Genomic DNA, 10,557 nt, shown 5'->3' with positions numbered 1-10,557 from the left:
ACGGCATACAGATTCACTGTAATATTCAGAAACAACAAAATTTTAATATACAAAAGTGTGTAGATATATAATTAATAATTTTAATTGTTTATAGTATGTTGTACCTATTTTTAGTTGTTTTCTTGTAAATTACGACGAAGTCGCAAAACAACCATTTGTTAAAGAACCCAGAAACTTACCTAAGGGGTCAACACACTCCCTAAGTATGCATCTTATATTTCTCATTCTCAGCTTCATCCACATCTTCTTCACGCCTCTATTTACTACACGACTTCGTTCTCTCTGCACGCTTATTTAGTCAGCAATTCATGATCTCCCGGGAAAGGAAAACCAGCCGCCTAGTGAACTTCTGCAAGTGGTGAGTGGCTTTTATTTATTTATCTTCATATTCAATTTCCCCACAGGGTTTGTTTTGATTGAGAGTCATGAAAACGATCAAAACTCGTCCCGAGCGAACGACACATTTTGTGTAGTGCTGTCGTTCATGACAGGTTGTTCTCTCAACCGTACAATGTATGCATATGCTTTTTCACCATTTCTTAAAATAAAATAATTAATAGAAATAATTTTAACTTTGAATGAAATTTAATTATCAAGTAAATATAATTAGTATTTGTTCAAACTTAAACAGGTACTATAACACTATTTTAAAAAATATAAATTTGTTTTGTTGAGATAGCACAAAAGATATTAGTGTTGTTCATGCAAAAGTTTTGCAAAAAACAACAAATGAATTTATTACAATTCATTTATCAAGTAAATTGTATACTTCATATTTATACAAACTACAGTTACATTTTAATAACAGAAGTATTGAATAATTTTCCTTGTGAAAATTTGTTGAAAAATCATTTTCAGTCTATTTCAATAAAATACATGTTTTAACTTAAAATGAAAAAAGCACAACTTTCCCTAAAATATCCCATGGGAGCCACAATACTGACTGCCTCCATGTGTAATTATTTTGCAGCCAAACCAATAAAAAATTGAATGAGCTGAAAATTGCTTCTTCTGTGAAATGATTTATAACCATACTCATGTCTTTCATTTGAATCTCTGTCTCTGTGGAACGTATTTCTCCAATGCCCCCTATTATTAATCTTTAATCCACCTGGATAACACAATAACCATCTTCTCACTGCTTGAGATCTCATTCATGCGCTGTAGACACCTCTAATTACCCTACCCTATGTGTGATAGTTGTATTACTATGGTAATTTAATCCTGGGAATGCCAGCTTTTGTTACCTTTCACAAAATAATCCTCAAAAATTTGTTTCATATTTTTATTTTTATATATTTTGATCAAAACTTGTAGGCAACAGAAAACTATTTCCATTTTTTCCAAAATTTTGATTAAGACTTGTAGAAAATCAGAAATTATGTTTATTTGCTTCAAAATTTTGATAAGGATGTGTAGGTAACAGGAAATTTTTTCTATTTGACTCAAAATTTTGACCAATACTTGTAGAAAATCAGAAATTATGTTTATTTGATTTAACATTTTGATAAGGATGTGTAGGCAACAGGAAAATATTTTTCTTTGATTCAAAATTTTGACCAAGACTTGTGGGCAATCACAAATTAAATTTATTTGACTCAAAATTTTGATAAGGATGTGTAGGCAACAAGAAATTATTTCTATTTGATTAAAAATTTTGACCAAGACTTGCAGATAATCAGAAATTTTCCCATTTGATCCACAATTTTTACATTTTTTATGTTTGATTCACAATTAACAAAGAAAATTTCAAAAATGAATAAAATTTCAGTGGTGGGAAAAATCTTTAAAACTTTTTTGCTTGGACTGAACAATTTCCAAACAATCGTTTGACTATTGTTTCTGTGGTTTACATCATCATCCATTTTCTACATTAAGTTAGAAGCCTACTCATAAATGCAAGTACCCAGAATTTATTCATTTTGCAATAAATTGTACTCTCTGGCAAGACAAGGATATTGGTTGAGGGTAAGCAGTCTAATTTTCTAGAAAATATTGGTTGTATTTTAGATGATATTGGCCATTTCGACAGTCTAGTGCTTTTACTGTAGGTTTCTTTGGCAGAGATATTATGCCATATCTCAAATTGTAGGCTGATGATATAGGGTAAACCAATCATATACATGTATTGTGAATGATGGGGTACTTTTTGTTGTCTTGCATTATTTAAAAAAATCTGGTAACGTCATTTGATTGTGCCATGGGACAATAGTTGCGTTCGGATGAAGAAACACTAAGTACGGATTAAAATCTGATTCATACTTATCATCCAGTCCTGATCATTAGCACAAGCTAACAAAGCGTGTGTGAAAAGTTCATTTTTTGTTTGAATCATAATATTGTTAAAACGTTTTTAAAAATTGTAAATTTAGTGAGTTTCCAATAATATAATAATAGTTTACCGTTATATACAATGGGAAATTCTATCTCATAATGCACTTCTGTGTGCAGTACCATGCCTATCCCACAATGCACTTCTGTGTGCAGTACCATGCCTATCCCACAATGCACTGTTGTGTGCAGTACCATGCATATCCCACAATGCACTGCCGTGTGCAGTACTATGTCTATCCCACAATGCAGTGTGCAGTACCATGCTCAGTATCGCAAACTTTGAATTTGAATCACAACTGCCTTAACCCTTTGAATGTCAAAGTTAACTTTTGTAACCTTTCACAAACTAAACCTGCGTCAAAATTTTTACATATTTTTTTCAAAAATTATGTCCATTTGTTACAAAATTAATAAAGAAAAATAATTGAAAAAGAACCCCATAAAAATATTGCAGCAAAATTTTGGTGGGAAATATATAATATAATAATAATAAATTTATTGCATCCTTAGAAATAATTTCCATTGGTTGACAGCAATAAAATGTTAGTAATAAAGTACAATACATATAAAACTAAAGTAAAAGTAAAATGTCAATATGACGTTCAAAGGGTATACACCTCTAAATGCTCTCAAATTATTAAACTTGGAACATTAATTACGCATTTTGTATATACCAGTATTGCAATGGAACCAGTATATTAAAGCCAATATGATACGTCACTGATGCGCATTTTTGTGATGAACTAGTGCTATTTCCTGGGTATAACATTGACTCAATAGCAAATCATGCATTAAAAAAAGTTACCTTGAAATATATCTTGCTGTATAGCACTTGCCAGTAGCCACGTTAGTGTATGCTAACTGAAATTTGAAGTGGTGAATGTGATTTATATTCTATTAGCCAAAATAACTATTTAAAATTCTGAAATTACAATATCATGCAATGCTATAGCACTATGCATGATGTAAGGAAATGATATCCACCATAAAGCAGGATATAAAAACAAGAAAATCAGTTGGAATTGATGGCATCCCATCTGAAATGCTAAAGCATAGTCATCCATTAATAGCAGAAGCATTACAAAAGATTTTTAATATCATTTTACAAAGGGGAGAATATCCAGATTGTTGGAACACAAATATAATCACACCAGTACATAAAAGGGAAGACAAATATGATCCGGCCAATTACAGAGGCATATCAACAAGTAACACAATTGGAAAATTATTTGCAATAATTTTAAATAAACGTATAACACAACATCTTGAAACCAGCAACATAATCCATAAAAACCAAGCCGGCTTTAGACGCAATCACAGAACAACTGATCATATACTGACATTACATACACTGATCAAAAAATACCAATCAAAAAACAAAAAGCTTTACACTTGCTTTATAGACTTAAAAAAATGTTTTGATAAAGTTTGGAGAGAGGGACTATTCATAAAATTATTACAAAACAACATATGTGGTGGTGCATATCGAGTCCTAAAACATATGTATATGAATATGCAATTCAAAATTAAATTAGATGACAAAGTGACCGAGAGCTTTAAAATGCAAGAAGGTGTCAAACAAGGGTGTCCATTAAGCCCAACATTATTTACCATTTTTATAAACGACTTGGTAGCCAACATTGATAACTGTACAATGAATAGTCCAAACCTAAGTAGTCAAAACATCTCTTCACTTCTATTCGCTGATGATATTGTTCTAACAGCTATTAACAAAGAAGACTTACAAAGACACACTTTATGAATATACAAAACAATGGGGTCTACAGTTGAATATGAGAAAAACAAAAATTATGATTTTCACAAAAAATGGTTATAAATCAAAAAATACAGAATTCTCATATGGGCTAAACACGATTGAAAAAACAAATCAATTCACATATCTAGGGGTAACATTTAATACAAATGGGGCAATGAACATGACCATGGAAAGATTGGTAGATAAAGCAAAAAAAGCTGATGCAGCAATCAAACCAGTATTAACATCAAACAAGTTAAACATGCTTTTACAATTGAAATTATTTGAGGGCATCCAGACACCAATTTTAACTTATGCTGCAGAAATTTGGGGAATCAATAGCAGACCAGAGTACTGGGACAAAACATGTACAGAAAAACACCATTTAATGTTCTGTAGACGATTATTTAATGTTAATAACAGAACAAGTAACATTGGTAGTAGAATGGAAATTGGACGACTACCATTACTAGCAAAAATACAACTGAATGCAATCATATACTACCAAAATATTATTAAGAATGGCCCAATCAGTCTAGTATATGATGCAATAAAAGATCAACAACAAAACAAATATAATGACACATGGTTAATGAATCTGCATAAAATAAAACAGCTGTATGATATTAAGAATTTAGAAACAATTAAAAAAGACCAGTTTAAACAAAAAGTGAATGAATATTACAATTCATATATTGAATACAAACAACAAATATTTACTAACAGAGCTTATCAAATTTATAAAAACAGCAAATACCATTAGAGAAAACCACCTAATGGGTCATTAATATTTTTTTTTTTTAACATTATTTCATGTAACTGTATTGTAGTAGATTTTAGATATCTAACTTGTTATGTTTATTTTAACATCTTTATTGCATTTCATAAACCAAAATAGATATGTAATTCATTCTATAAGGTTGTAATAAAGAATTATCTTATCTTATCTTATCTTATATATAGTGAGGTATTTTTTTCATGCATAATAGATTCAAGTATTACAACTTATATGTGGTTGATGATAACTTAATGTGGAAAGTAACATAACATGCTAGTTGCAACACTGGCTAATGATTGTCACTTATCGCTAACAGTGTCTTGCTGTATATACATTTGGTTTAAGGAATTTGCAATTTTGTTAAAAGAAAATTCACATTTTACAAAGAAAATAAGGGTGAAGGAAATCAGAGGCCACAACATTTTAGTTTGCACCTTCAGAAAGTCGCATACATCTTGATTTCCTTTTCTTAAAGGCCCAGGTATACTATAAATACACTTCTAAACAATAGGGATTATTTCCTTGCTTGTCATGCTGTAGTAAACAGCTCCAGCGAAGCTCCAGTAAAAACGCGTTTTCTCAAACTTACAGGTTGATTAGTCGTGCCAAAGTGGATGCATGTGACTATGAATATCACAGCAGTGACTGTGTGTAGTATTTATGACAGTAAATAGTGTATGAGTTGAGATTTTGGCGGATAAAAATCAAAAACACGAACCGGGGAAAGGGACGCGCTACTAGTCTTGAATAACTAACTACTGTCAATCAAAGTCACGTGATGTTGGACCGCTGAAACAGGATGTGTCATAGGCTATGCAAGTGATTAACAACACTCATTAGCATAGCCACACCTCCAATTCACACTTGCCCTTTCTCCCCAACAGTCAACAAGCTGACTCAACTTAATTTTTAAAATTTCAAATCAGTACCTACACTTTGTAGTACCCATATCGAACATAACGATCATCATAATGTTTACAGCAGTATTTTGTCATTGTCTAGTAGAACATTAGAAATAAAACCACATCGATCACCCCAAAGGTACTGATCAAGTGCCATATGTGTCCAGCTGTGCATTACATAAATGCTACAGGCAATAGCAATCTAATTAGTTTGATTATCTGCTTTCTCTGTGTGTAAAGACATTTTATGGACAGAATAATGATTTCTAATGTCTACCTAAATTGTGGATCAATATATCGACTTTAGATGAAGTACCAGCAAATTGGAACAATATAATTTTCCCAGCCAATATTTTGCTTCAGCTTTTTGTATATTTTTTTTGTAAATAATTCTTGTATTACACATAAACTTTTTAAAAGAATAAAGAAAAAATTATGTGGTTTATAATTTATGACTATATTTCAAAACACTATACATACAATAATTAATATTTTGTGTGTATATTTATTAGTACTCAGCGTGCCATAATTTTGCGGTATTTTACGGGGTATTTTCATCCTACCATATTAGAAAATGCGAATTCTGCTATGGAACGATTTCATGCGTACGTGTCCTCTAATAATAAAAACACACATAGCAGCCCTCAGGGTTTGACAGGACCTCAGCGAGTTTGCTTAATGTGTTCCTAACATTTTGGATTTCGGCATTACCATTATGTATTCTTGGGAGGAAAAGATGTATAATAATAAGGTTATTATGAGGATACCGAAAAGTATGCACTCAGACAGTACGCAGTCGCATTGACCTCCGCTACCCAGACAGACGATTGCATCAACCTCCGCTATGTGTCGGTCGATACTCCTGCTGTACTGCCTTCGTGCATACTTTTCGGTATCCACGTAATAACCTCATATAGTCCATCAGGTTCTATGGTTCAAATGTTCGCTGGACATCATAGCAATCTGCTTGTAGTTTTTAAAAATGTTCAATTTGTGTTTAATTTTATTCAATCATTTCAGACAAAGTGTTTTCTGTTAAATTTACACCCAAATATGGAGAATAATCATAAATTTTCCAACTTTCTTGCCCAAAATAATATGTTACTTATTTCTTATATTCTACAATATTTATGGAAATGAACCCTAATTTTGAAGCCAACAGACAAAATTTGGTTATTTGTGTCTTAATCTTCTAAAGGAAAATGCAGACTATAAGCGAGATTTTGTGATGAAAAGTGGAAACTGGTGGTGAGAAGGTTAAGCTAATTTTGAGACAACTGAACTCGTGAAATTTTTAATAGAAATCAATAAATGCTATTTTGCTTATAATTGTTGTATTTTGTAAGCAGTTCAAAATTGTTAATTATTCATTTGCATACTTTTCATTTGCATAAGCTTCGTTCGTTTGTTTCATTTCTCCACTGCGCATGATTATTGTAGCGTTCTGTTTACATGTACTGTTTACATCGCACGCTGTTAGTGCCCAGTCATTTCATTTCTGTCATTTCTGGAAAACAATAATTCAATGACAACAAAGATTTTTTTAGAAAATAATATTTTGTGAATTTTTAGTAGTGTAGGTGGGCTACTAATTTTGAAAAATGGTAACCCCAGGGCGAGATTTGGGAGTCTTGAATACTGTGAATTCTGAACTCTGATATAGCAGGGTATGTTCTTTGCTGATTTTGGTAATTATCCCTTTAATCCAATAGAGACTCGTGTGATAAATAAAAAACTAGAATTTTATGTTCCCTATTTGCTTCTTTATAATATATGTTCATAACCTAAAAAGATATGTTAACTCTTTCTTTACGGTATTAATAAAGCATTATTCTATTTTATTCTATTCTTTGTACGGTAACTAACAGTCTATGGTCAAAATAAGTCATATTTTTTTTTTTTTTTTTTTTTAAATATTTTTTGTGCCAGGCGACAGTTCTGGACATTGAGTGTCACTGTTGCCTCTCCTGACATTGTTTTTGTATGTGCAAATTGCAAGTGCTCGTGCTGATACATAGTGCATTTTGCCACAGAAGTCATATTCATGTTTGGGACTACGTGACAGGGCTGTGTGGCCATCTCTCTGTCAATAGGCATTTTTTTTAATGCGCTATCCTGGCGTCAATCAGGCTTGGTCGAACACAAGCACCTGCGGACCTTAACCAAGGTTCCCCCAAAGTCGCATTCGTTAGTGAATGAATCTCGCTCAGTGGAATTGGCCTTCCCATTGAGTCTGTGGCACACTCACCCAGGGTAGGGGTCGACCCTTTTGATGTTCAGCCTAAGGTAGGATTTGAACTTGGGTCTACCGTTCATGAGTCTGATGTGACAACCACTATGCTACTAGTGACCGGTTTTATATTTTGATGTTGATGCTTGAATAAATGATACTTGACTGTTCTGGTGGAGTTTTTAGTTCCATATTTGCTCCAATATAATATGTAAATGACAGAGGTATATTTATGGTTAAAATAAGTCATATTTTGACGATTTATAAAATAAATGCTACTGTTTGATCTGGTGGAGTTTTTAGTTCAATATTTGCTCCATTATAATATATGTAAATGACAAAGATGTGTCTTCGGTCAAAATTAGTCATATTTTGACGATTTATAAAACTTATGTAACTGTTTGTTCTGGTGGAGTTTTAAATAAATGTAGCAGTATATCTTGGTTTATCTTCTGACAGCAGCTGTCCAATATATCTTACAATATCTGAATAATTGCCTCTGTTATGTGTGCCTATGATCAAAAGAAGTCATATTTTGATGATGCTTAAATAAATGCTACTGTTGTTCTGGTGGAATTTTAAGTTAATCTAAAAAATAAATGCTACAGTTTTTTATATGAGTGATTGTCCGTCGTCGTCCGTGTCAATGTTTTACTTTTTTGACTTCTTCTTGAAAACTATATATAAAGCCTGAGTGCTTTGATAATTGGTGTATATTACCTTGGGTAGACCTCTCTTAGATTTGTTCATTTCATTTCATGATCATATCTTCAATTCTCTAATTTTGGAGAATATTTTTGTCATTTTTGGTAAAAGTGATATTTTCGACTTCTTGTTAAAAACCGCAGGTCTGTTTGCTTTGATATTACATATATAGGTACTACATGTGCACCTCTCTTAGATTTGTTCATTTCATGATGATATCTTCAATTTTGGTGAATATTTTTGTCTTTTTTAGCTTCGCTGTCGACTTTGTTGAGCGGAGCTTATCATATGAGTGATTGTCCGTCGTTGTCCGTTGTCCGTCGTCTGTGTCAATGTTTTACTTTTTCGACTTCTTCTTGAAAACTACAAGCCTGAATGCTTTGATACTTGGTGTATATGTACATTGGGTAGACCTCTCTTAGGTTTGTTCATTTCATGTTGATATCTTCAATTCTCTATTTTTGGTAAATATTTTTGTCATTTTTGGTAAAAAGTGATATTTTCGACTTCTTGTTAAAAACAGCTAGTGCAATTGCTTTGATATTACATATATGTACTACATGTGGACCTCTCTCAGATTTGTTCATTTTGTAATGATATCTTTAATTCTCTAATTTTGGTGAATATTTTTGTAATTTTTGGTAAAAAGTGATATTTTCGACTTCTTGTTAAAAACCGCAAGTGCAATTGCTTTGATATTACATATATGTACTACATGTGGACCTCTCTCAGATTTGTTCATTTTGTAATGATATCTTTAATTCTCTAATTTTGGTGAATATTTTTGTCATTTTTGGTAAAAAGTGATATTTTCGACTTCTTTTTAAAAACCCCAAGTCCAATTGCTTTGATATTACATATATAGGTACTACTTGTGGACCTCTCTCAGATTTGTCCGATTGCTTGATACTATACATATTGTTCATTTTCTAATGATATTCTGTTCTTTAATTGAAATGTGCATTGCTAACAGTGGAGCTATCTCAGCCGAGAGGCTGCTTGTTGGTAAAAGTGATATTTTTGAATTCTTGTTGAAAACAGCAAGTCTACATATTGTTCATTTTCTAATGATATCTTCTGTTCTTTAATTGAAATGTGCATTGCTAACAGCGGAGCTATCTCATTCGACAGGCTGCTTGTTTTAGTTAGTTTTGTAGTAAACTTGATAAAATTTGTATATTGTTGTGCGTTTTTTATTTAGTAGCACTCTTTTTTTTTTCTCCTCTGTTCTGTAGTTTTTGTGACCTTACTGCTATACTTTCCGAAGTCAGGGTTGTGTCAATAAATATACTATATACTGATTGTTCTGGATGAAATACCGGTAAATGCTACTGTTGGTTTACATATGCTTCTATTAGAGATGTCCTTCTAATCAAACAAATGAGGTACACAGACTAATCCACATATGATTAAGAACATACAGAATTTTTTAGAATAAAGTTTAAGATGAAAAACACTTTGTTGTGAGTTGCCCAGCATACAAGTCACATAGACTGCCGCCTTTATTTAATAAACCAGAAATTAATATAAATAATTTAGAACCAGTAGGGAGAGTGATAAATTCCTTTCCATCATGAGCAACAAACATATGTCACTTCCCATGGTTCATTAAGTTGATTAAGACCAGTCTAACAGTTAATGACGTGATTTGAATAAGTTTGGAGCGTTTGTTTGCTTCTCTATATTTGTTTTGTTTTGTATGACCCTTTTTTATTTTATCTGGGAGATATTATGAGTCAATAAATATTAAAGGGGAACTAAATAGAGCATAATTTAGTGTTTGTTTTTATCAAGTTATGTATATTGATTATAAATTCGAAAAAAAAAAAAAAAAAAAATGATTATCTTTAGA

At 31.9% G+C, this 10,557-nt stretch overlaps 1 protein-coding gene across 1 annotated transcript in view; it reads left to right on the top strand.

The window, feature by feature from the left end:
- The first annotated feature begins 225 nt into the window (after nt 1-225).
- Nucleotides 226-10,557, top strand: part of LOC144360098 (uncharacterized) — a 53,578-nt gene continuing 43,246 nt past the window's right edge. Inside the window, exon 1 of the mRNA XM_085499234.1 lies at nt 226-358. The gene's annotated coding sequence lies outside the window, so the exon portion shown is untranslated. The remainder of the gene's footprint in view (nt 359-10,557) is intronic.

This window comes from Saccoglossus kowalevskii, chromosome 5, assembly GCF_978046115.1.
Source record: "Saccoglossus kowalevskii chromosome 5, keSacKowa6.1, whole genome shotgun sequence".
NCBI classification, from domain to species: Eukaryota; Metazoa; Hemichordata; class Enteropneusta; family Harrimaniidae; genus Saccoglossus; species Saccoglossus kowalevskii.
This window is presented reverse-complemented; position numbering and strand designations above follow the sequence as displayed.